Source organism: Urocampus carinirostris, chromosome 19 (assembly GCF_059441175.1).
Source record: "Urocampus carinirostris isolate Australia breed hairy pipefish chromosome 19, RoL_Ucar_1.0, whole genome shotgun sequence".
Taxonomy (NCBI): domain Eukaryota; kingdom Metazoa; phylum Chordata; class Actinopteri; order Syngnathiformes; family Syngnathidae; genus Urocampus; species Urocampus carinirostris.
The window spans coordinates 20,848,460-20,874,060 of NC_142367.1; the positions used below are offsets into that span (position 1 = coordinate 20,848,460).

Genomic DNA, 25,601 nt, shown 5'->3' on the forward strand with positions numbered 1-25,601 from the left:
GGAAAAACAGTGTTTGTATACCTTGCTCATGGCAAATTCAAGCACTTTAGGAGGACTTTCAAAGCCAATTTTTCAGTTTCTCCAACAAAGAATCCAGGATATGACACGGATGTCACGCATAGGGGGCGATACCGGCTCATAGGACAATGCCTTACAAACTAATGCCAGCTGTCATCAATCACGACCGAGGAAATACAACGGCAACGCGAAGCCTCCAGAGAGCAGTGTCGGCATACAATTTAATCACACTTGTTGTCAAAAGCAATCCCAAAATCATAGAAGCGTTTCAAAGGGTCCGTTTTCTTGAGTCTTTTTTGCAACAAAGAGATTTTTTTTAATGTGTTGGAGAAGTGTAAAATTATGGTCATAATAGACCATATCACTGGTCATTCTTTGGTATATTTAAATTCACCCCAAGAAAAATAGGATATTGATCTATTCCATATATGCAAGTGTTTCTTTTTCAATCTAATTAAAATATATGCATTTATTTTTAGCAAATACAGCCAATATTATTACTTATGTTATTACTCATACTATTACCTATATTCTAAAAAAATATTTTTAACCAAAATTTTGGTAAAAAAATTGGTAAGGTTTTTTTTTTTTTTTTAAATATTGATTAAAGTTATTTTATTTTGCTGGCAGTGAGCAGAGCCACTCTAATCCCCAGTGTCCCTCCATTTTTCCTCACGTACCTCCGAGGTATAGTCTCATTATAGGCAGACAAAAACAATTCAAACATTTTTGTTCCGACTGGCCAGGCCAATTTACTATTTTTTTTTACCCTAACAGGGCCAGCGACCCACAAAGTTTGCCCACCCCTGCCTTACTGTCATGTAAGCCATTCCCAAATTCTTAGCAAAATGTGAGTAAGTAGGTAATGTTTATTCGCATAAAATGTAGATATATTTCATCGGTATATTCCAGTTTTTTTAGACATTTTAAAGACAGCATGTGTTGTCTTTATCATCCTGAGCTGTGACATTGAAAGAACACGAGCACACTAGCACGCAAGTCAACATATCGGTTTACAAATTAATTAGTAACTAGATGTTACAAGTGTTTAAAATACAGTTAGTTTTTTCGCATTGTTTCGCAGGTAGATGCAGTAATGGTACAACAAAGGGCAAGCAGCCACAAAGAGCTGCCGACAGGGGGTAACCGAGACCGATTAACAAACGGCGCCTGCAGCCTTGACGTAAAAACTTGAGGCTGGCTAACCAAAAAACAAACACGCAGTGAGAACCCAGGCTAACCGGAAACCAACAACGAAAAGCGGAGACGGCTACGTCGACAAACGCGAAGCCGGCCCGGAATAAACCAAGGGACACAGCAAAACGGGCGCTAACGCCAGGCTAGCGAACAAACAACACACAGTGGGCAGCCAACAAGCACAGAGAAGGAACAAACACAACAGGATAGCCATTGGCAGAACTGACGTTGATGGGGAGCTAGCCGGACAAAATGATGTCAACCACGACACCCGGGGAGAAAAACACAAACGAAAAGCTAAAAGGAGATGAAGGCAAACAGAGAACTCATGCTGTAACGGCGAAAGGTAAATTTACCCCACACAGCTTTTAGATGTCGAAGCACGCAACTCAGACAAAACAGTCACAGGGCCCCAGTGACAGAGTTAGCAAAGTTCCAATTCCTCAAAGCAGAAATGACCTCTATGGAATCCCCTCTGTTTTGGAGCTTCAATGACGTCACAGCTTGAGAGGAAACAAGCCAGATGGGTCAACTTTGAGACACCGGCACGTGGAATATTTTGCAACATAAGTGCATAATTGTGGGTAGGAACACTAAATGTCCTGTGCTTGACTAAAAAAAAACAGTTTGGGAATACCTCTAAGCACACATGAGGAGCTGAAAGAACCTCAGAGGAATTCCAAATCAGAAATTTGACGGGGAAGTCTAAAGAGCCTTCTTCCTAACCCGTGAAAATTGTGCACAACAGCTGCAAATACCCACAATCGCTGATAAACAGCTGCGACACTGGACACAGTATGTAGTCTCTGGCGGATGATAGGTTCAATCCCGACTCTACCGAGTGGTGGTGGTGGGGTTAAAGTTGCGAGGGTTTTCGCTGCTGTCGGCGGCCGACTAATGGCCAGCCAGACTGCGTGATCAATGATCTGCGGACAGCGGGGCAGTAGCTTGTTAGCTTGAAAGATTGTGCTCGTGCTATAGACTCAGCAGGAGGTTTAGACCAATAGGGCCTTGCTTATGCCACTAACAAGGCCTTTCCGAGTATCTCAAAGCCTCATCCGAGCACACTAAAGTCCATGATCCGGTTAGCAAACGAGAAATTAATACCATTTTATTTATTCTGTGGCATTATTATTCTGCTATCATATCACCTGCCTCTCTGCTTTTTAGTCCTGTGGAAATCTTCGTTTTGTTGTGCGGTTTCATGCCACTAAGTCTACAACAATGACTTGTCGCTTCTCTTTAATTCCAGCTGGCACACGATAGCAGGGATTTATTTCGATCAGAATTTTTTTTTTGTTAAAAAACATTCAAAGCAATGGACTCCGATTTATCGTTCAAGCCTATTAGGGGCTAATGCTAATCTAAGCATCCAGCAATGGAACCATTTGTGTTCAAAAGTGATGACGAAAAACGTCAGGTCTGTTAAGAAATTCTCCAGTTTCAGCAAAACAGACGACCAGCAAGTCTTCCAATCGCAATCCACACATGCCATGCAAGTCGATAGGACGGCTGTCGAGACAGGTAAATGTCACGGAGAGTTGATCAACCTGCAGATTATCTGATTGCGCCTGTCAATCCCGGCAGTCCTGCTACACGTCCTTATCGGTAGATGCGAGAAAAGCTAATCGACCGGAAGTCTTGATCCAAGTCTTTCAGGAAAAAACTATACCAGGAATTTGCAAAAGAAGTTCTCAATTTGCTTACATAGATTTGTGTTTCATTTTGGGCTAAACAATAAATAATCTGAATCTTATTAGCGTAACAAAGTCAGAAATGTAATATAATTTACAATGACATAAAAGTTGATTCATGGCTGCCACCTCTGGCTTGTCTCATCGTTGAAGCCACATAGCGCTGGGGCGTTGTACAACTGTGTATAGTTTTAGGCAACTACAAGGATTGATACATGGTTACAAAGCCAGTTGGAATAAAGCACATGCATTTAATTAATATCTCCTCCCGAAAAAATAAGTTACTTGCTATTCTTGTATTAAAATCACTCTACCGTTTTTGTCATTTTCATTCTGTGCCATTCGTGAGTGGACTAAAAGTAATAATGCACGAGTAACTGTTGTGCTGGGGTACATGTTTTCTATCCGGGAAAACACAATTATTTTTCACAAAATTATTGTTTTCTACTGCAAACTGCTAAACTGTACTCAACTGCCAAGCGTTTGGTGCACATATTGTTGTTTTCTAGAGTGGTATTTTTCAGGATAATTTTCTCTTCAAACAAATATAGAGCAAAGGACGAATGGTCCTTCATACATTAACAAATAGAATAAAAAGAAAAAAAAGTGGGACAAGTATAATGCCCCTCTCCTTCCCCTGCTCCCCCATTCCATCTACTTAATGAATCCGCACCGAACAGCTTTGCTAAAAGTATGATAAGGGCAGACAGCCACAGTGGGAAAAAAAGCATTAGGGGTCTTTGAACTCAGTTGGGCATTGTTAACACCTACTTAAATGCGGAAAATTTTCAACTTTTTTAAGGACACCTCAAACAATGCACCCACCCTTAAAAGTGAGCAACATTATGTAAAGTAGCTGGATAAAAATCCCACCCGCCCTATAAAAGATACAGAAACAAATCTCAGCAGAGTTATCCTACATTTAGGAAGGATTTTTATTGAAAACGAGTAAAAAATGTTTTTCAAGCTGTGCTAAATCAATCCAGAGATGGCACTGTAATTTGGCATCAATAAAAGGTAAACAAGCTGGCGCTTAGACTATCCAAACCAGACGGTTCAAGAAAAGCTGTCAACATAAGGTCAGCACGTCACGTACTTTTCTCCCTGATATGATTAAAGCAACATGTAAAATCAACGTTGACATTCACCGGAACTGACAAACGCGAATCTCTAAACACAACACAAACACTAACTTGAATTTTTGAGTGCGCTATGGCGTCGCCGGGTGTACTTAAAGATATTTGCATCCAAAAGTTGGGCCAAGAATGTCAATATTTATTTCAAATGTGGCTACAAGCTTTTAGCAGGATCACGCGTGGGTTGGTCTCCATTTAGAATCAACAAACATTGCAAGTGCAAGGATGAAGGAAAATAAACACATGTTAAGAGTGAATATCTCAAAATGAATAGATGGATTATACATGTCATGCCATTCATAATATACGTATATTATAAAAGATGACATGAATTGAATTTTTCATTCTAAAGTTAATTGAAATTCTATTTATTAGTATAGACGCTGAAAAAAATGATTAAGCCAAACATGTGGAGATCTTGTGTGACTTCTCTAAATATGTCAGTCACGTTTTATGGCTTTTTACCATACTTTTAAGGAATGCCCTCTCACATGTAGGAAAGGAGAGCTGGGTCTGTTGATGAACCCATCAATCATTTACTGACGCAAAATACAAAGTGAAATATGAAGAAAACTGGTACACACTCAGACTGACCATAGTCATTTGCCACACCCTAAGTCGCATAAAAATGAAAACAATTTGCTGATGTTGGTATTTAATGACTTCGGGCAGTGGGCAGGAGACACCCTGAACTGGTTGCCAGCCAGTCGCAGGGCACACAGAGACAAACAAGTCACTCCCTCTTTCACACCTCGGGACAATTTGGACTGGCCAATTAACCTGGAGTGCATGTTTTTGGAATGTGGGAGGAAACCTAATGACTATCCTTTTGAGTGTGACTTACAGCTTGTAGTCAACCAGCTCGGTGGGCTTAAGGGTTGGGCACCCGTCCCAAGACTAGGAGGTACCCGTTGCCTCCCTGCTTGGTGCTCGAAATTAGTGGTTGGAAATGGGGGGTTTGGTCACCAAATGACTCCCAACGACAGGTGTTAAGACACATTGGTTGGTTTGAGCGAGGGGGCTGGGAATCCCCTCCTCTGTATCAATCTCCCAGAAAGAGTCAAGAATGTGAATGTGTTCTTGACCTTCGCCACCTATCACTAGGGGGATATGGCTCTGGTATATGCACACAATACTTCTTGTGGTATTGACTTGTCAACTCCATTAACCTAGTCTAGTCTCTACATTAATCTAAGTAGTGTTCTGATTTACTGCCAGAGAGGTATTAACTAAATCTTATCAAACCAACTGCAGGATTCAGTCTGGAGAAAGGACTGGGATGAAGCATGGAATTTTCCACTAATTTATGTTTTGTTTTTGTCACAGCTCGCTGTGTTCCAACCTTTTAGAATACAAATGATTTTCAAAGCACGCTTAAGAATTCATGACAGCCTTGTTCTGTACTCACAAGCCCAGATTATTCAGTGTTGTTTTTATCGAAATAAAAACCTATTGGAACTGCTCCACTCCAACATGTTTTACCTGTCGCGTCTCGCAACCCGAATGGGAAGAAAAGTCTTCCTTCAAACTGTGTTTTTTCATAATTTATTATGTTTTCAAACACAAAATAGTTGCCAACATAATTGAAGACCAAAATTAGTAGTAGCAGTCTTTTATATGATCAAACACTTAATGGGTTGAGTCTTTTTGGTCCATTTCATACTCGCAAAATCAAAGCTGTTCCTCTGCAGTAGGAATGCCAAAAGATACAGTTTTTCCCACTATGGCGGAGGAACATTTAATTGCCTTATTGCAGCCAAAACAATGAAATCGTAATGAGCCGTTCCTTTCTGAGCACTAAAAACTTCCATCGCCTATTGTTTTCCCGCTCGTATAAAACGATCGAATGAAAACATGAGATCCTCCCAGCCTGCAGCCAGCGAGTTGCGCAAGCACAATACCAGAATCGTGTTTAAGGTACATTTCAAATGTGCTGCAGGCAAAGAGCATTCCGCATAGTGCTGGACCCACAGAGTCCACGAGAGTACAGAATGTCCTGTGACTCCTCATAAACGTTCAGCTTATTTCACAGTGGTATGAGACACAAAAGGGGCAATTACTGAGGACCCTGCGGGTCTTGTTTTTTGTATGTTTTTTTTTCAATATTTTGCTGAGCTGTAATAACTTCAACACTGCCAAGTACACACAAGCCACAATTGGCAGCTGGTTTTCTTGCAGGGAATCACTGTGCAACACCATTGCAATTTCTTAGAGATAATAGAAAAAAAAATGTTAGTTTTCTTAGGACTTCTTATTCTTCTCAAGAGCCAAAACCAGCGAGAATATACACTGTTGTCAACCTCTGCGTATAACTGATACCCAACCGACAAAACATTTGTTTCCACATGATTTGCCACAAACAACAGAGATAAATGAAGGGTTTGGGGGTTGGTGGGATTAAGGGAGATTGACTGCAACCGCACCCAAAAACAAAAATTTAGTGGTGCAACAACCGATTATTTTGAAAAAGGTTTAATGTGAGTAGTGTCGTAGAGTTTTCTACACGAGGAGCGCAAATTGATTTAGGATAACTCGGTTGTACATGAAGCGGTTACTTTTGTGCTGTCATTTTATAAGTCAAGTCAAATGAATACATTTAAATCGACTTAACAAAAAAGTCAACAAATCCTTATCTTATAAATTAGATATTTTCAATGAAAGACAATTCAATAAGTATCTCCATTCACTTCGAAGAGGGTGGAGGATTCAATTTGGTCTGATTCAAATTTGAAAAACTAAGACACTCTTAGTTCAAAGCTATTTTCAAATCACTATTCAATGAATTTGGATGGAATAAAAATTGTATTTTTGGAATTCTAAAACGTAATATAGTAAAAAACATTATGCTGCTTTGGACCGTCATGTGTATAAAAACAATCTGATATTTTTCAAGAAATTATTTAGATTGGTCAAAATGTGTAAATAATAAAAATGATAAATAATTAAATAAAAACGAACACATTTGTGAATTTACCCCAATTGTGGAAATGAACGTTTCAATTTTTTTATCTTAATTTAACTACCTGTCAATTTCCTAACACGAAAGACAAAAAAAAATCAACATCACAAAATATATAAATATATATGGACCGTATAACTGCAGGGCCAACCAATCAATGTTTTTGCGATTAATCGATAATTTGTGCAACTCTAGAGATATCATTGCCAAAATAAACACACCCTTTTAACCCGTGCATGATTTCTTTCAACTTTCTAACAATGGCACCATGTTTTCATGGTTCATGGAAAACACATAACAGTAAATTAATTGTAAAGGATTATAAATAATATTTTTGTAGGTGTTCATCCAACTATCCCTAATACTTTGGTTATTATTCACAAATCCAAGCTAATGTTATGAAGTGGTACCTCTTTGTACGAGAACGTCTAAATACAAAAACTTAGGTATACAAGTCTTTTGGGGAGAAAAAAATCTTGCCACACGTAGGAAAATCCAGTTCATGAGCAGTTCCCGAGTCTACCTCTAGAGAGTGCTCAAGACCGCTCACCGCTCGTGAATGCTCACTGCCAGCATCAACTTGTCCAGTTTGCGCATGCAAACTGCTACAGGCAAAATAAGATGCTGTTAAGAAAACGTTATTGTGCGTTCATTAAGTTACTCGATTACATACCGATTGCTCTCGTAATGATTTCAAATCCTCCGTATGAAGCGACAATATATCTTACAAACACACAATTTATTCACAGCATGACCGAGAAAGTAGAAAACTGCGACAATACTATCAATTTACGATAACGATGACCTCTGCTCTCAGTGACCGAGACGATACGAATTACAGCCAAAATAGGCAAGACGAAATCTTTTTTTCTTATTCCCGCAGAAAGAATATACAGCGTATACGTTGTCAAATTGCCAAAAAAGGTAGAAAATACTGAGAAAACGTATTTGTTGACATGTATGCAATATCTGTGACTCCACCTTGCAACCGCTCCCCCTTCCTCGGAAGCACATTTAGGTCTCATAATAAACTCACATTTTATTTTGTTATTACCATCTGATTTATCTTATTACTGTATTTCTTATGTTTGATTACTGTTTGAATGTGTTTGAGTGATCACGATGTTGTGTTTTATAGCTATTTAGGGTTCACTTGTACTTTTGGGAGAGCAGGAGTGGACCAATTAGCTTGCAATTTTTTTCATATCGGGAAAATCCTCTCGTAAAACAAACAATTCGAGCTACAAGCACGATCCTGGAGTGAATTAAGCTCATAAGAAGATGTACCACTATACGCTGATTGGACAAAAATCGGCTGTAAGGATAATGCCCGGGAAGTGGGAAACATTACTGCAAAGGGGAGGACATTTGAGAAGGTGCGTGTATGCGAGTTGGGGGTGCCGCTGATGCAGACATCAGGGGTCGAGGGGCCTTTGATGGGGCTCAGCAGGCTGAGGGGCCCTAGCCCCACAGCCTCCAGGCCCCCACCACACCGCACCCGCCCTCGCAGTGGGCTGCAGGCGAGCTCTCTTAACACCTCGTAAATCTCACCTGGGACTCCACAACCACACACACACACATAAGTCGAAAGTACAGTATACATCCGGTATTTAACGTATTAGCTGTGCACTAAAAGCGGAAGATATCGTTAAAAAGTAGAGTGGAAACATACCTATGATTTTAAAAATAAGTCTGAACTCGTTATAAATCAAAGTACAAACAGAAAAAAAACGTCTTCACTTCAGCTTTAAAACGTATCACAAAATTGTACTTATCAAGAACTATGTTACCGTTTTTGTGCAATAAGGTCAAAAAATATCGCTGACCACAATTACAAAACATTGGATGCAACAGAAATCGAAAACGGGTCGCGGTTGTGAGAGTGGCAAATACTAAGCACTAGACCACCAGTGATACTTACCACATATGAAAGGGCATTCGATTTCAATTCATTATCACAATATTTCTATTCACGGTACCAGAGATAAATGTTATAGAATGAAGAAAACTTTCTTCCTGAAAGATATAAACGCAGAAAAGCACGAAAAGGGACTCTTTAGTGTATCTGAGGATGAATCAGACATTAAAGGATATCAAATAAATACATTGTAAATTTTATGGTGATATTGTGTTCATACGTAGTCGATAAATGATTTTAATCATGGCTGGACATATTCAATACTTGTCACTTACAATGCCTAATTTGAGCGGATTAATACGGTAATATATTTTAATAGTATTGTTTGACCTAAAAAGGAAAGCTCTCATCTTAAGATGTTATTTAATGTGTGGTTGCAGCATTTAAAAGAACAAATGAGGCAATTTTTAATGAAGATAAAATGAAAATACAGACGCTCCCCTACTTACGACCATTCAACTTACAAAAAACCGATACATATGAACCTTTTTTTTCAGGATGTCAAGATATATCTGGACATTGCTGTAAGTTAGATTTTGTATCGTGTGCAACTTTTTCCGAGTACAGGACATTACTGTAGTGCTTCTTTCCGGCGCTACCGGCAAGTGTTGGCGCTGTGAGAGGTCACCCAGCATTCACCCCGAAGAAGAAATCCAGATTTAACTTCCTTGTTCGTGTGTAAACATAACAACATGTACTGTATCGCTAGTGCGCTAAGAACTTTGACATTTTTTGCTTAATATCTTGTGCATCCATTCAGTATGGTTGGTGTAAAGTGTAAAGAAGAGGCAAGCTGATTCATTTGATATGAAAGTGGCATATGGAAGCTTGATGCGGTTGAGAAAATGGTTGGATCGCTTTTTTTCAGACACTTTCTACCAAAGAAGAGTAAGTCGCCAAACTCTTGAAACTCATCTTCCACAACCCTTAACCCTTCATAGGACAATGCCATTCAAACGAATGCCAGCTGACGTTACTCACAAGAGAAGAATGAAATGGCAAAAGTAAGCCACCAAAGAGCAGCGACTGCGTCATTTTTTTTTGGCAAGCGTGTTGAGAAAAACGGCAACAAATTCAAGCATTTACAGACACTTAAACTAAATGTCAAGCACTTTTTTCAATACTTGAAAACACAGCATTAAAATTTAAAAAAAATCAAGGATTTAAAGCACCTGTATGAACTCAGAAATTACTTTATTGTGGTAAGACACTCAGGTTGAACGACCAGATGTAATGTATATAAAATAAACTAATTTTTTAATTTTTTTTACCAGCTCTCATTTGTGTGTAAATTGGTTTAAGTGTCAAGCCCAGGGTAGTTGTTTATCTGGGTTGGGTGGGGGCTGTGGTATGCTAGCACTAACTAATGGAATTTCTATTCATTTCATTGTGGAAACCTAACTTAATGTACAAGTAAATTAAATTACAAGCTTGGTCACGGATTGAATTAACCTAATAAGTCAAGGTAGTGCTGCGCAATGATGTCAGCATGATTTCTAATAATGGGCGGTCAAGAATCCCAATGGAGTTGAACACACACACATACACTTCAAACGAGAAAGAAGGGGGGTTGGTGATTCTGTTTCCTATGAAATTGACCGGTTTAGAAATATTTGGAACACACTTCCTTTCCAATTGTTATAATACTGACATTTGTTCCGAGCATTGCCGCTATTCCAATTTGCATAAATGTGATTAAATCGTCCAACTATCTTCTTTTCTCTTTTGCAACTCTGTGAGATGATGCAAGCGAGGTTCCCCCCCAGGCGAGCAAAGTCATCTTGCCACTCGCTTTGTTCTCATCCGTTTGGCTCTGTGTACAGAGACCCCTCGCTACTTCACGCTACACTCATTCCTGGTTCACTTCTTCTGGGATTTGGAATTCAATTGTCTTTATTGTCATTAAAGGCAACGGATCGTGCATTGTGGTCAAAAGAGAACACACAGTTCAAGTGCTGCACGGGTCAGATTGAAGGTTTGTGTATTGGGTGGACTCGACCGTCTGTATGCGCGACTGATAGGCTGGTGTATGCGGTCAGTCAAACGGCGGGCGGGCGCACGACTCAATGTGTTTACAAGCCAACCCCTCCCACATTGCGGTGCACGGCTACATCTGAGCTAATATTTTAGCAGCTCGTTACATTGAATATAAATTCATCAGTTAAATCGGACTCTGAGGAAAGTCAGGAGAGAGCAAAGGAATGCTGCGATCACTAGTGCTCTGTGGATTATTATTGGGTTTGGAAAACAATTGTGGCAGCGTGGAGATAGAAGCTAATAGCAATGCTGCAGATTCCGCCTACTGCTACGGCTAAGCTAACAACGCTCACTAGCTACCCCTGCGGACACCGTTTCCCATCAATGCCAGATCCATAGGCCATGAAACATGAACGGAAGCTACAATTCGTGGGAAACCACTACATCGTAACAGTAGTATTTTATTTATCAAGGGGACTCGGCTCAATGAGTGCCGATGCTAGCGGGCTGGTAGCCAGCCATTCTCTAAAACGTTTCTTGCACTGAAAGGAGAAGCCCTCCAATTTGGTTGTACTGCAATTCTGTGCTTTTATTTGAAAATCTATAGTTGTTATTTTTAGAAGTGGAAAGATTATCCAGCAGGCCGGTTATTGGCACCAATATTTGGGAATTCGACAGATATCGATATCGCCATTTTTTTTTCAATGAGCTGATTATCATGCCTGTTGCAGCTGAGACACTTTACTTTGCTCCTAATACTCATCTCTCCTCCTCCTCTCTCTTCGCTACCAACCCCTTGTGATAGCATAAGCAATCGGGGGCAGAGCTACTCAATCGCAGTTCATCTAACTTGTCCCGACATGCTTGTGTCCGTGAAAGGAAAGCGTGTTTGCGCTTAAGAGATAGCATAAAAACTGTACTATTTTAGGGAGGTACGTATAGGTGGAGACTGATATATTTGCTCTTATCATAACATTAGTTTGTCAATCAAGCGTGCGTGTTTGTGATGGAGCGAAACCATAGAAAGCAGGCTAGAGTGCAAGTGATGAGCTCTTATCATAACATTTGTTTTGGCTCAAAAAAGGAGTACCCACACTTTTCAATCCACCAGCTTTTGAAACTTCAATATATTTTGCTTTAAGGAAATGTAAGTCATATTGTTTGTATTGACATTTGTATTTATTTATTTATTGTTATAAAGAAATCAGGAAGCTATTTAAGTTACCTTTGCACAACTTGCTGCTAAGCCTTATTTCCTGCACTATTAGTGTTTTGTTTAAGTGAATGAGTATTCATGTTAAAATTGTTTTTAAAACTTGGTTGTACACATATCTTTATTTATTTACTGAAAAAACTTTTCGGGAGCTTTACAACTTTAATGTTAATGTTTTTCGTTTAAGTGAAAGATTTGTCATGTTAGTAGTGTTGAAATTCGAAATTATTTACTGAAAAAGGTTTCAGGGAGCCACTTCAGTTTTATTTGAATTTACAACAAATATTTGTTTGTTTTTGCAATATAAATATTTTCTTACGCCAATTTTTAAGCTTTTCCAGCAAATGAATATCAGCTTCAAATATCCATTATCAGGGATCGGTATCAGTCCATCTCTAGTTATTTTGTAACAGTCATATACTGTCGGTCGGTGACGACGTCATCTCGAGGTAAGTTTGACTATTGGAGGGTTTTTGGAAATGTGACGCTATACCATGGATTGTCGCGGGGGTTCTGGTCCCGATTAACAGCGAAAACCAAGGGATCTCTGCATACACGTTTTCTCCACGAGAACAAACGGTCCGTAAACATCTGCCCAGTGGACTTGGACCTGCATTAACCGCTACTGGAGCGCCGCTCAGGGATTTAAAGCGGGATTAAAGCACAATTATGACCTCCAGATGTGCAGCCAGATGAGCCGGCCGGACGCGACATTTTTTTTTCCGGGGGTAAGTCCAAAGTGCGTCCAGTCTGCTCTGTGATTGGCCGAAGGCGACGGGCGTTTGCATACAGCTGCCAGCGATGTACAGAATGCTGAAGGACTAGCACATGGTGTTCAATTACATGTTTAATTCTCTGAATTGCGCTCTTGTGATTGCTGTTGCCTTTCATAAAGCTTGCTTAAGAGAAAAAAAGAAAAAGCTTCTGACAGGTTGTGCATTCTTCAGTTTGGGCATCCTGAATTGGTTCTATTTATAACAACAGACATAATGAAACACAAACTATTTGCCTGCACCCCTGCTCAGCGGAAAGCACCAAAATCCACATTCATGAATCACTCTGTCCACACATTATTCCCACAAGCGTACGAGTGACATTATGTAACGGCAGCTGGCCCGCCATCAAGAGCCAAGCCAAAGGAGGACTCTTTTTTTTTTTCTCTCTCAGTCACTCTCGCTTTCCTGCCAGCACCGACCCAGCCGCTCTCCGACACGAACTCGGAAATCCTCCGCCGGCCTCCAAGCCCAAACATTGGAGAGAACAAAGTCTGCGATGCACATCAAATTCCAAAGCTGTGCCGTTTTTTTGGGGGGTTTATTTGTTGACCTAGTCCCCTTTTAGCGTGGTTATAATGCAGAGGCCTTTTTTTTTTAACCGCCATCAGAGCAAAACAAACCTCTTAACTGCCAATGCACACTCATTGCACTGTAATACTCGAAAGAAGCCAAAAGGTTGACGTAAATAACAAAACAGCTGATGTAGAGTAGATGATTTCTTTCCAATTTGAGAGGTTCTTTGAAACTTAAATAGGTTTCACTGTTGACACTTTCTGTCAAACTCAACAACAATAAGATCTAAACAATATTGTTTGGAAAAATAAAAACACAGCTCTGCACCGCAAAAACATCTGAGAAAAAATAATGACAAAAATAGTGATAAAAAAGGAAAAATGTGCCAAAAGAGCTATGATAATTTTTGTGTTATAATGTTAAAATTCAATAAAAAAGGTCCCATATACTGACAGGAATTGGAACTTCTGACCCCAAGAAATATAGACTTCTTGGCTAATACAATTTTCACTTATCCATATTTGAAGTTATGTTACGAAAAATAAAAGGTAAGAGTTAAGTTTGTAAACAACAGTTTAACCGTTTTTTTAAATATACATCTCTCTTATGTAACCTAAGGCTCACGAGCCATATATGGCTCTTTTCACGAGTACATACGGCTCGGAGATAGAAGACAACTTGGGCAATTATTTAATACATTGATACATGCAGTGCCGACTATCACACATGCCAAGCCAGGACTATACTGATCTACAATAGGTTCGTTTCAGTATATGTAAGACACGATTTAAACTACAGTTTACAGCAGGGGGTGTCAAACTCATTTTAACTCGGGGGGGCCACACGATAGAACAAACATTCTCTTGGAGATTGAGGAGAAAGAAAAAAAGAGAAAGAAACAGAGGGAGAGAAAAAAAGAGTGTGGGACAAGGAAAGAGAAAGGGAGAGAGACAGAGAGAGAAAAAGAGAGAGAACGAGAGAAACAAAAGAGGGGGGGAAGAAAGTTAAGAGAAATAAATAAATCCAAACAAAAATAGAGGGAGAGAGGAGAGAAAACAGATAGAAAGAGAGAAGAGTAGAAAGAGAGAAGGGTAAAGCAAGAGAGAGAGAAAGACAGAAAAGAAAGACAGCAAAAGAAGGTAAAAAGACGCTGAGAAAGACACAAAAAGGAACATAGAAAAACAAAAGGAGAGACTGAGAGAGTGAAGAGAGAGAGAGAGAGAGAAACTACAGCGTCTTTGTGTGACGCACCTGGTTTTGGCACCATCAAGTGGACATATTTCAACCTGCAGTTTGTTTTTCTCTTGCGCTTCCCTCAGCAATGTCTTGCGGGCCGGATTCAATCCCTTAGCGGGCCTGTTCCGGCCCGCGGGCCACCTGTTTGACACAACTGATTTACAGTCAAGATGTCACACCAACAAAAACCCTTGCGGCTGTAAATCGCAAAAAAATCCTTTATATGGAAGCTCATGAAACAATCCATGTTCATTGTTGGGACACTTTATGATGAAAAGCTATAAAACTAACTTCAACACAAAATGAACGAATCCAAAAGCTCCAGCAAAGCACCCAGTGCAATTTGTGTGGGGGAGTGGTAAGAATAAGCGGAGCAATACACAGAGTGCGAACACTCATTCTCCTCACCCAACATCGTCTGCACTGCAGGTGCTGTTTGCAGTATATTGTGACATTTTTACGGAATAACTTTGCTTGCACCTTGTTTTGAAACCATTATTAAGGACGAAATGGCAGACAAAGTGAGGCTCATAACTCTTAAGTAACTGTGGGAGGGAGACGGGTCTGAAGTGGTATCTTGATACTAATATGAGACAGAGGTTCAGGCAGTATTACTATACCATAGATTTGATCAAAATTGTTTGTTGTGGCTCTCTCAAGCTTTTTGGGTTCCAAAAAGGTTCCCGACCCCTGGTGTAGGATGCCATAGCTAAGTTGCTCTCCATCTGCAGGTGTTCTTTTAGTCATCAGAGTTCCTATACCTGTTTCATAGTCAAACTCAAGCACTTTTCAAAGGACTGTTAAAGCCATCATCATCATCATCATCATCAGCCGTGCCGCTTATCCTCATTAGGGTCGCGGGGGGGCTGGAGCCCATCCCAGCCATCTCCGGGCAGTGGGCAGGGGACACCCTGAATTGGTTGCCAGCCAATCGCAGGGCACACAGGGACAGACAACTCATTCGCTCATTCACACCTAGGGACAATCTGGACCGGCCAATTCACCTGAAATGCATGTTTTTGGAACGTGGGAGGAAACCGGAGTGCCCGGAGGAAACCCACGCAAGCACGGGGAGAACATACAAACTCCGCACAGGAAGTCTGGAGCTGGATTTGAACCCACGACAGGTTCCCATGACATGAACTGTGCCGCACAAGCGCTAACCACTGCGCCGCCGTGCTGTTAAAGCCAATTATCCCATTTTTTTCCAGTAGCATTCAAAGAAAAAACAATACATATTGGAATTGTTAACAATGATTATTGATACATTTCCATTTGAATTAGTATTAATGACCCCACCAACATTGACAATGTAATTAAGGCTGGTGCAAGCCAAATAATTTAACTGTTTTTAAAGGTGTAATTTTCAAATCTTGAAAACATAAACATAACATAAAATTAAATTCCAAGCATTCAAGCACCTGTACGAAACTGGGGTAGTAATACATAATTTTGAATTACAATTAAGGGAAGAACAAGCGTTTTTTTTCCACTCAAGTGGTGGTTTTGCTTGAATAAAGTTGTTCCCCAAGTTAATGCCTCAAAGTCTATCCTATTGCTGTGTATCAACATGTATATAACTGCATATTACACCTTGATTTGACACACAAAGCATGAACAAGTGCATGTGATTTAGTGTCCCATTTGTATAGCAGGAAGCACCAGGAAGACATAAGTGTCGATCTACCTACCAGTCATTTTGCCCGTGTTTGTGTGCGCTGCTAATTATTTCCTCGGGCCTCCTGCACGGCGCGGTCCGCCTTGTTTCCACCCTACAGAACATGAAAAGAGCATTGTGAGGGTGGTGGGTGTTATAAGGGATTGGGGGCTATGGGATAGGGGGGTCTATAGTCTACTGAAAGCTTTCAAGCCTGAACAGCAACCGTCATAACCTCCACTTCTCCTCCTTATTTTTATTTGTGTTTTTTAGTCCCTTTGAGCCTTGGGCCGTTTGCACACATCCTAAGGGACAAGAGTAATCCCCGACTAGATTTTGGATAAGCCGTGTTGCTATACAATGAACCTGTTTATTGCACAGGATATGGTAAAGACGAGAGCTACAGCAGTATGTGAAAATCCGTGATATAGCAAAACCAGCTTATTGGTGGATTTTCAGGGCAACCCGTTCAGTGTTGATGGCTCACGTATAAGCAACGTCTCAATGAGAAATATTTCTTTGGCAAATCTTGGAGCCAAGAGGCTATTGGCCACGTAAATTGTCTGAATAAAAACACAAATTAAGCTATTGGTACACTACACTAATTCAAATTGTAATTAGCATCTACATTTTGTTGCTTGCACACGTAAACAAAATGGATCTTGTACAAACGAAACACTAACATGCAGACAAACAACAAAATTCAGTCTCCGATATCCTCTTTGAATGACGATTATCAGAGCTTGACTGAAGATTAAGGTATTAAATTCAAACATCTGAATATCAATTTGAATTCTAAGGCCTGCCCAAAAGTAATCATATTCCTTAACTGTACTTTGTTGTAGAATATGTCTTGCGAGCCATGTGTGGCTCTTTTCATGAGTACGCATGGCTAGGTAAATAGAACTTGTGATAATGGTAGCGCCAGTTATCAAACATGCGAAGCTGAGACTATACTATTCAAGTTTACAGTCAAAGGGTCACACCAACAGACCACGTTTTGGCTGCAAATCACTAAATAATCTCTTATATGGAAGCTCATTAAACAATCTATGTTAATTGTTGAGACACATTATGATGAAAAGCCATGAAACAAACTTTGACCCGGAACAAACGTTTTATGCATAAACTCGAGTAAAGCACCCAAAGCAACTTGATTGGGTGAGCGGTAGGAATGGGCAAAGCTATACACAGGACAGGACGTGCTCACTCCTTCTCGCCCAGCGCTGTCTGCACTGAAGGTGAATGCGCTTATATTCTCGTGTGCAGTATTTTGCAACATTTTTTCCAAAGAACTTTGTTTGCACCTGGATTTGAAACCATTACTTAAGATAAACATAATAGTCAAAATGAGCCTCAAAACTTTGGGTCAAAAAGGTTCCTGACCCCTTTTGTAGAGTCTCGTTTACATGAATTATAATACACATTGCACCAGTTTTGTTTTTGTTTGGCGGTGTACAGCTTCCACATACTTTTAATATGCTTTGAACTTGATATAAAGTAAAATGTGGTAGCTTGGAGGAAAACCAATCTATTTTGGCTTCAACATTGCAATATGATTCACTGGGCTTGGCAAAAGTGTAGCTTTAAACACTAAGCCATGTAAAATTATTATTATGATGAATTACCCCATTGGGTTGTTTTATACCAAACGATTCCATTGCGACTCCCGCTGAATACATCTCTTGTGATTTATATGTGAAGTGGTGTAAGAAAGACAAATGGATAAAGACCTTGATGAGCTCATTTGCGAAGCAGAGACTTTGTGACAAGCAGAGAAACGACAGCGAAAAGCTATTAAGTGCTTTGCAAAAGGAAGCTGAAGAGGAAGCCGCAGAGGAAGCAGTCTGTGCAAAAAGTAGCAAAGTCAGTGTTACGGTTTACTACCAGCATTGTGGTCATCATCTGATGACAAATTAAGCTTTTGTTTCGACTTTTACAGTCACTAAGCGAGCTGTTCTGAAGTTGACTGCGTCCAAATTCCTGTAGACATCCCCATGCAAACTTTCGCCATGTTATCCTATTTGGCTCTAACAGGCTACGTGAGAAAATGGAAGAGGGTAAAAGATGTGATTGACTTAAACAGTGCATTAAAACTCTGAGGGGAATTGTTATTTCTTTGTCATATCAGCTGGCTTGCTGCCAAACAAGTTAATCTAAAGAGCAAAAAGAAGTGAATCTGATAGATTTTTCCTAAATGCTTCAAACATATCAATCATTTTCCGAGACAATGTATTTTTAAGAACACTTACTTATGTATAATGACGATAAAGACCATTCGTTCAGCTGCAATTATGTGTAGTGTGTTATTATTTGTATATCCATAGTTGTTATTTCGTTACAGTCGTACTCTTCCAGTCTGTAAAGATATCATCTTGAGGTAAGTTTGACCCTTGGGGGCTTTTATTAAGGTACAATGCTTCTTTTTGGATATTCACTTCTCTGCAGGGGGTTCTGGTGCCCATTAAACGCGATAACCGAGGAATAACTGTATTTGCATAATTGTGGGGAGGAACACTACACATACTGTGCCTAATTGAAAAAAAGATCTGTTTGCGAATACCTTTGAGAAAATAAATGGAAGCAGCGTGGGCTACATTTTTTCAATAGATTTTTAACAGCTATTTTGTGGCCTTGACGGGCTGCAGGAAATAGAGGAACATTTCTTTGACATTCTGTTTCCAGAGCAGCGATTCATTCATACCATACAACGAGCGGGATCAAGATGGACCTCTATTTTAGCGCGTGAGCTGAGCAGACACTGTCGCACAAAGACAGCCTCAAATCTGTCATCAGTCGGCACGCAACGGGAAGGACGGCGAGTCGACAGCAGGGCGAGTGGGCGTTGGATGGTGTGCTTGAAAGTGGAGGGCGGCCACGCGTGGAGGCGTTGCGGCTCGGGTGTCGCCGGACAAAGATGAGCTTCAAAGCCAAAACGTCCCTTTCCGTTTGCTAACTACCAGGATCACCCGTTGTTGCCAGCGCGACCTTTTGAGCATGCTGCCAGCATGAATAGAGCCCTTTGTTGGCGGGCAAATTCCAACGGCAGGCCTCTAATTAGCTGGAGGCTACTACCCCTATAGCCCAACAAAGACGCATCATGAAAAGGTAAAGTCAGTTCTATTAAAAAGGATGGGCTGTTGGTTAAAATTCTATTTTATTTTTCCTCAACATGATAGAGCAGAATCAGGTCCATTGTACATTGATGAAAATGTGTTTCATGCTGCCTCGAAAAAGAAACCCTGCTCGCGGCCATTATATTTTCTTTGAAGTGAGGCCCACCACCAGTACCCATGATGCACCAGCTGCAAACCCTCCTCCTGCAGCTTGTCCATGACATTTTGAATTCTATCTGTGATGCCTGTTTGCAAGATTTAGTTCGTAATTGATGGTTTAACCCCTTAACGTTCCAGTCACCTATAATAGATCAAAGAAACAGGAGTTGTGGTTAAATGCGTTAAAATGAAAAGATCGGACAGAGGCACTCATCAAAATGCTTTTGTTTTGCAGCTAACCCTTTATATCAGGTAAGATAAATTAAACGTTTCTGATTGTTATTTTGCTACCGAGTCCATATTACTTATATCAACAAAACAACTTGTTATTTTCTTAGCTTCAGCTAACTATTAGCGTGTAGAAAAATGTTGCCATCAAGACAAGAAAAAAAACAACAACAAACACAAATATATGAATAATTAAATGTATCTACAGGGTTCATACACCTATATCGGGCAAATTCACGCACTTTCTGAGCACTTTATAAGCCAACCATCCAATTTATCTAGTACTAGGCATCTTGCTCTGTTCACCTGTCCTGTTGGGCGTGACACGTAAGGGGCGATGACTTTATATGACAATGCCATAAAAAGTATACCAGCTGCAATTAGTAATAAGGGAAGAAGAAATGCAATGGCCAGGCAAAGCTACCAGACTAGGAGTGTCCCATTTTTAGCAGACTTGATTGATTTTCTCCATTTGGTGTGTTCTAACGAGTCAGACTGCTGGAAAACACGGCAGTTTCAAGCATTTACAAGCACTTCAGCCAAAATCCATTCAATTCAATCTTTGAAACACACAACATTAAACTCCAAGCATTTTCAAGGATTTCAAGCACCCGTACGAACCCTGTATCTCATAGATAACTTTGATTGTGTGCCCAACGTTTATTTGTTTTTATTCTCAAGTAGGCAAACGCTGTGTTTAGAAAGCTAAAGTTGGCATCTAGGCTACATGCTAACAGTTAGCTGAAGCTAAGAAAAGTGTATTAGAAATAAATAATTAAAACCTGAGTATGGTGCAGTAATAGTGTTTTGGCTAATCACAAGTGTTATGTGATGTTCACAAATGGGAAGTGACACTCCTGAACAGTGTGGAGTGTAAAATTACAATAATTGAAATGAAACATGTCTTTAACCAGACAGACAATTTGGTGTACTCAGGACCCTAAAGCTTTAAACCTAATATCGCCACATTTTGATTGATTGAGAAGGGGTGAATGCAAAAAAAGCAATCTCAAATGCATTGAGTTGAGGAGATACATTTTTGAAGCCGCCACAGTGCCGCTAAGAAATCCCAGTTAGTGCAAAGAAAGGGTACAGTCATGTATGCCAGGATAAAGGCCCATTTGGGAAAGAAAATGACGAATACTGGGGCTATAGTAATTGCTTAGCAACAGAAAACATCCTTATAGGAAGCACAATAACTACAAAATAATGGATACATTTATTATCTTTGGGAAAAATATTCTCCTGACAACACAATGATTCTACCCAACAAAACACTAAGGCCTCTAAAAACCTTATTGAAAGACCACAAAACGGTTACACGAAATAAAGTGCCTTCTTATGAATTCATGAAGCGCATGATCCAGAGTGGTGTTGCTTGGCTGTCTCAAAAACAAGTGTGTAAAAATATCACTGGGTACATGGTGTAACAGGAGTGAGGATGAGCCAAAAACCCCAAGCCTTAAAGAAATCCCAACACGTTGATTTCCTTATCTACACAGTGTGTCCTTCTGGGGTGGAAAAGAACACTAGCTCAGCTGCCTTGCATCCAAACAAGTACCTCAAACATTAATTAATACTTTAAATAGCATTAAGTGATACTACTCTTATTTCTTGATTGAAAAGTGTTCTGATTACAGTGCTGCACGTTCTTGCTTCTTTCCAAAGATCTCTTTGATAAGTCACGTATGAAGCCTCCTTGTTTTTCCTCGCGCCGCGTGGGCCCCTCCGTTGTTCCCTCCGCCACCCACTGTTCGAATCGCCGGCGAGCGTCCCCACAGAGGATTTTGAGGCCCAAAGAGGCAGCAAGACAACTCGCCACATAAGAGGACATCCGTCTGAGGGTAACTGGAGAGGTCAATTCGGCCCCCACCCCCAAGAGTATGCTGCGGCGCCCTCTTTGGAGGATGGGCTTTGATGGTGTCTTTGCGTGCCTGTCAAAATGAAGAATTATGATAAAAAAAGAGCCATCCGCAGGCTGATGATCCTCTGAAAATGAAGGGCTGAATATGGTAAAGACCACATGCTCCTCCGGAAGGGATCGAATGTGACGTCTTCGAAAGGGGAACCATTTGAGACCTGCTTTTGTCCGTTCACAAGTACTTAAAAGTACTTAAATACTCATTTAAAGCTAGAAAATTCACTTCATGTCTTCTGATATGTTTTTTGCCAAAACAAATTGTAGAAGGAAACATTTTGGTCTAACATAGTGGAGTTGAGCTACTATTCAAAAGGTTCAAAACAAACTAATTGGTCCGTCAAACGCCTTCAGGGGGGACCCTATAAACCAGTCATTTCCTGTCAACGTCAAAGGTGAAGCTGCAGAACTATCAACGAATTTGCTGCCTGACCAGGCTGTGATAGAAAATGAAACAGCTTGTTCAACAGGGGTTAGCAGTGCAACACATTAACCAGCAGTTGCCTCTAAATCTATGGCAATTTCATATATAGAAGCATGCAAAACCCCATGCACTATCTCGCATGAGAAGACAAAAGCAATATGCGTGCATTATGACATTTGCACAAATGTGTACTATATTTGTTATATCATAGCATTGAAAACAAAAACTGTTTTAAGCATACTCAGGTGCCAGGCCTCTATGTAATCTGATATGGACTACTTATTCACTAGTAAAACAGTGAGGCATTTTCATTCACGAGATTCTCTTCAAACACACTTGAGTTGGCCCCGGGTGGTAATTTGCTAGCGAGTGGGGCAAGGACGCTTGTTTTGTGCCATGGTGCACGCCATCAAAGAGCAAAACAACTAGGAGGTGATGACGAAGACTGAAAAGCAGTCTGCTTGAGAGACAAAAGGGCTTGTTGATTTAAGTTTCAAGGAGACATGTAATGAGGTAACGATGGGTGTGGAAGTAATAACCAACAGAAGCAAAACCGGACACTTCATCAAGCTTCAATTGAGTCTTCACCAATATAACTAAGTTGCAACTATTGATTGTTTCAGATCATTTTTATGTAATCTACCCATGAGGACAAGCAGTAAATTTTTTTTTTTTTTTTTTTAATGAATGGATAGATAGACAGATGGACGGGGTCCAAACTCACATTAAGTGTAACCGCAGGTTAGGACCTTCTTGAAACAGTAACAGCATGACTCTTCATGCATAAATCATTCCAGTAGGATTATTGATGTCATACACATCGTAGACATTTTCCCCACGATGCCGCCATTACTGACATGAGGTAAACATTAGCATCTGGTTCAGGAAGAACTGAACCTTCTCTGAAGCTCTTTTCCTAGAAGCCTTGACATGTTTCCAATTAGAAGTCTTCAGAATCAAACCAGAAGTTGAAACGTGTTTTATATTATATGCTCTATACATCGGATCCAAGAAGAAACGCCATGCATGAACACCGTTGGCTACTATTTGCTTGAAGTTAACAGCCTGGTTTAGTATGCATACCTGGGGTAGAGGTTTGGCACTTTGTTCCATGTCAGTAAGATAAAAAATGTTCCATATGTGATAAAAATGATACAAATTATAGCTTATAGTGATCGATCCAATGTTTAACAATCTAAGATCACTTGTAAGTCGGTGACAACTGAAAAGATGCATTAAGGCCAATAAAGCTGCAGCTAGCTAGGAGATTTAGGCCTATTTAGTGTCCACTCATAATCTGTCTTTAATATTTCCGTCTTGGGTCAGGTGACACAATTGATTACTAGGATTATAGTTAAAGCGCTGCTTGGGGGAAGCAGCAAAAGAGATTCACATAAAGGGAAACTGCATTAATAAATCATTAAGACAAAATGACACAAAGCCATTTTACATCTGACCAATTTTAACAAACTTATAAGTTCAACCTTGGTGAAGGTCTGTGTGACATTTAAGTTTTATAACTCAATTATGCACTCCATTTTCAGACTGGCGCTCGTGGTAGCTATGTGTATTAAACTAAAACCAACACTGTATACAATGTGTTGTTCATGCAGCTAGAATGAGTCATAAAACAGGACAGTGAGGTACAAAACACAGTAAATTAACAAAAAAGTAAAAGACAAGACATTGTGCCATTAAGTTCAAGGCGTACTTGTCTAGAACATTTAATGAAAGTGAGCGGTTGGATAATAACTGAGAAGTACAGGCTCCTGCAGCATCATTGGCTGTTAATATGTAATTTACAAAACATTTATGACCCTATGTGTTAACTCAAAGTTCACCTCAGTTATGGAAAAGAGACTTTTTGTGACAAGTACAGTATGACACAGGCAATGAACAAGTACACTTCATATTGACTGTATTCATAAGCCCCTGAAGAGTTATAGTATTTCTTTTTTTTGCTCCAGATGCCTTAAAAATAATAAGGCAGCAATGCTTGTTGATTTTGCAAAGAACATTTTTAGGAATACAAGTTCAAAAAATGACCATGTTTATGTTTGACAACTCTTTAGCATGTCTTCAAAAGGTAGGAACATTGTTTGAGGAAAATATACACATGTAGATTATGTCTCTGGCTAACCTTTAATCCTAACTCCTGTACAAGGATATTTGCTTTTTTTCCCCAGGCCCTCGTTACGATTTTATCGTTTTGAGAATCTGATACTTTACGCCAAGAACAACAGACACCATGACACTAAGACTGTCTTACAACGCTTCAACAATTATCTGTTAATCAATCAATGTGGTCTTAAGTATGGAACTTAAAAGTAACTTTCAATGTAAATTTTGTGTCTTTAGCGTGATAGTCATGTGATCTACAATGAACACAATGCCACACCGGAACACTTTGAAAGAAAAGCACTCTGTTAAGATAGGTTACTTCTGTTGACATTCTAAGGCTCGTTGAGCTCAAATATCAAAGATAAGCTGATAGCTTAATCACTCGGCAAATGTGTGCGGTGTAGAGGAACTACACCGTCACAAATCCATTTCCCCTAATCTTTTTCCAACCACTGACTCTGACAACACTTCGAAAGACCCACAATTTATTCACAGAAAGTGACCAGACTCTCAGGCTGTATAATAATGATTTGAAACCCCAAAGTGTTGATTTGTAATCAAAACATTAATGATTTGCATATGGATCATGTTTCATGCCCAAGGAACTCAACCGGTAACAGGACACGCCTCCTGTGACTGACATCACCAGCTTTTAAAATAAAGGCGCAAACGCCTTTCTATCTTTTTCTTAACGCGCTACTTCCCTAGTGAGCCCAGAGGGAGGGCCTGTTTGCCCCTTTGCCCCCTTTGGGACCATGGTGACTAAAAAAGACAATATCCAGAGCAGGCCCTTTGGCAAGGAAGCCTTCCACATGCCTAACACAAGGCCAGGAGGGCCAAGTAGATTCATCCCTTCCTGTCGAGGCGGCGGAGGGGGGCTGTGTGCCATGTGGCCAGCAACTATCAAGTGGAGAAAGCTGCCCAGAGTTACGTCCTCCTATATCTTAAATTCAGATTTATGTTCAGTAAGTTCATGTGTCAACACTGTGCTTTATTCTTTCGTTTGATCCAATTTTTCTTGTCATGTAAGTAAATCGTAATTGGTTAGAATCAAACCATGTGTGTGTGTGTGTGTGTCTGTATTACTTTCCTTTAGGACTGATCAATCATTATCCATATCAATGAACTGCAAAAATCGAAAATTTAAAGCTAAAATACAATATGTTTAGAGTGTTGCTTCCTTCATGTCAAATGCTAGACACCGTATGAGTCTATTTTGATCCAATTCATGTGGGAAACCGTGATTCTGAATCAAATACATCTAATTACCCTACAGCGGGCACTGCATTTATTATGACCATAACTACATAAGATCTTAAAAATGATTTCCCGCTTCTGTTG

The 25,601-nt window shown here is 40.0% G+C and overlaps 1 protein-coding gene across 2 annotated transcripts in view; it reads right to left on the bottom strand.

Moving 5' to 3' along the window:
- Positions 1-25,601, bottom strand: part of LOC148347672 (thyroid hormone receptor alpha-B) — a 187,744-nt gene that overhangs the window by 91,007 nt on the left and 71,136 nt on the right. For both annotated transcript variants that reach the window (XM_088323710.1, XM_088323711.1), the window contains one exon: positions 16,329-16,409. The gene's annotated coding sequence lies outside the window, so the exon portion shown is untranslated. The remainder of the gene's footprint in view (positions 1-16,328; positions 16,410-25,601) is intronic.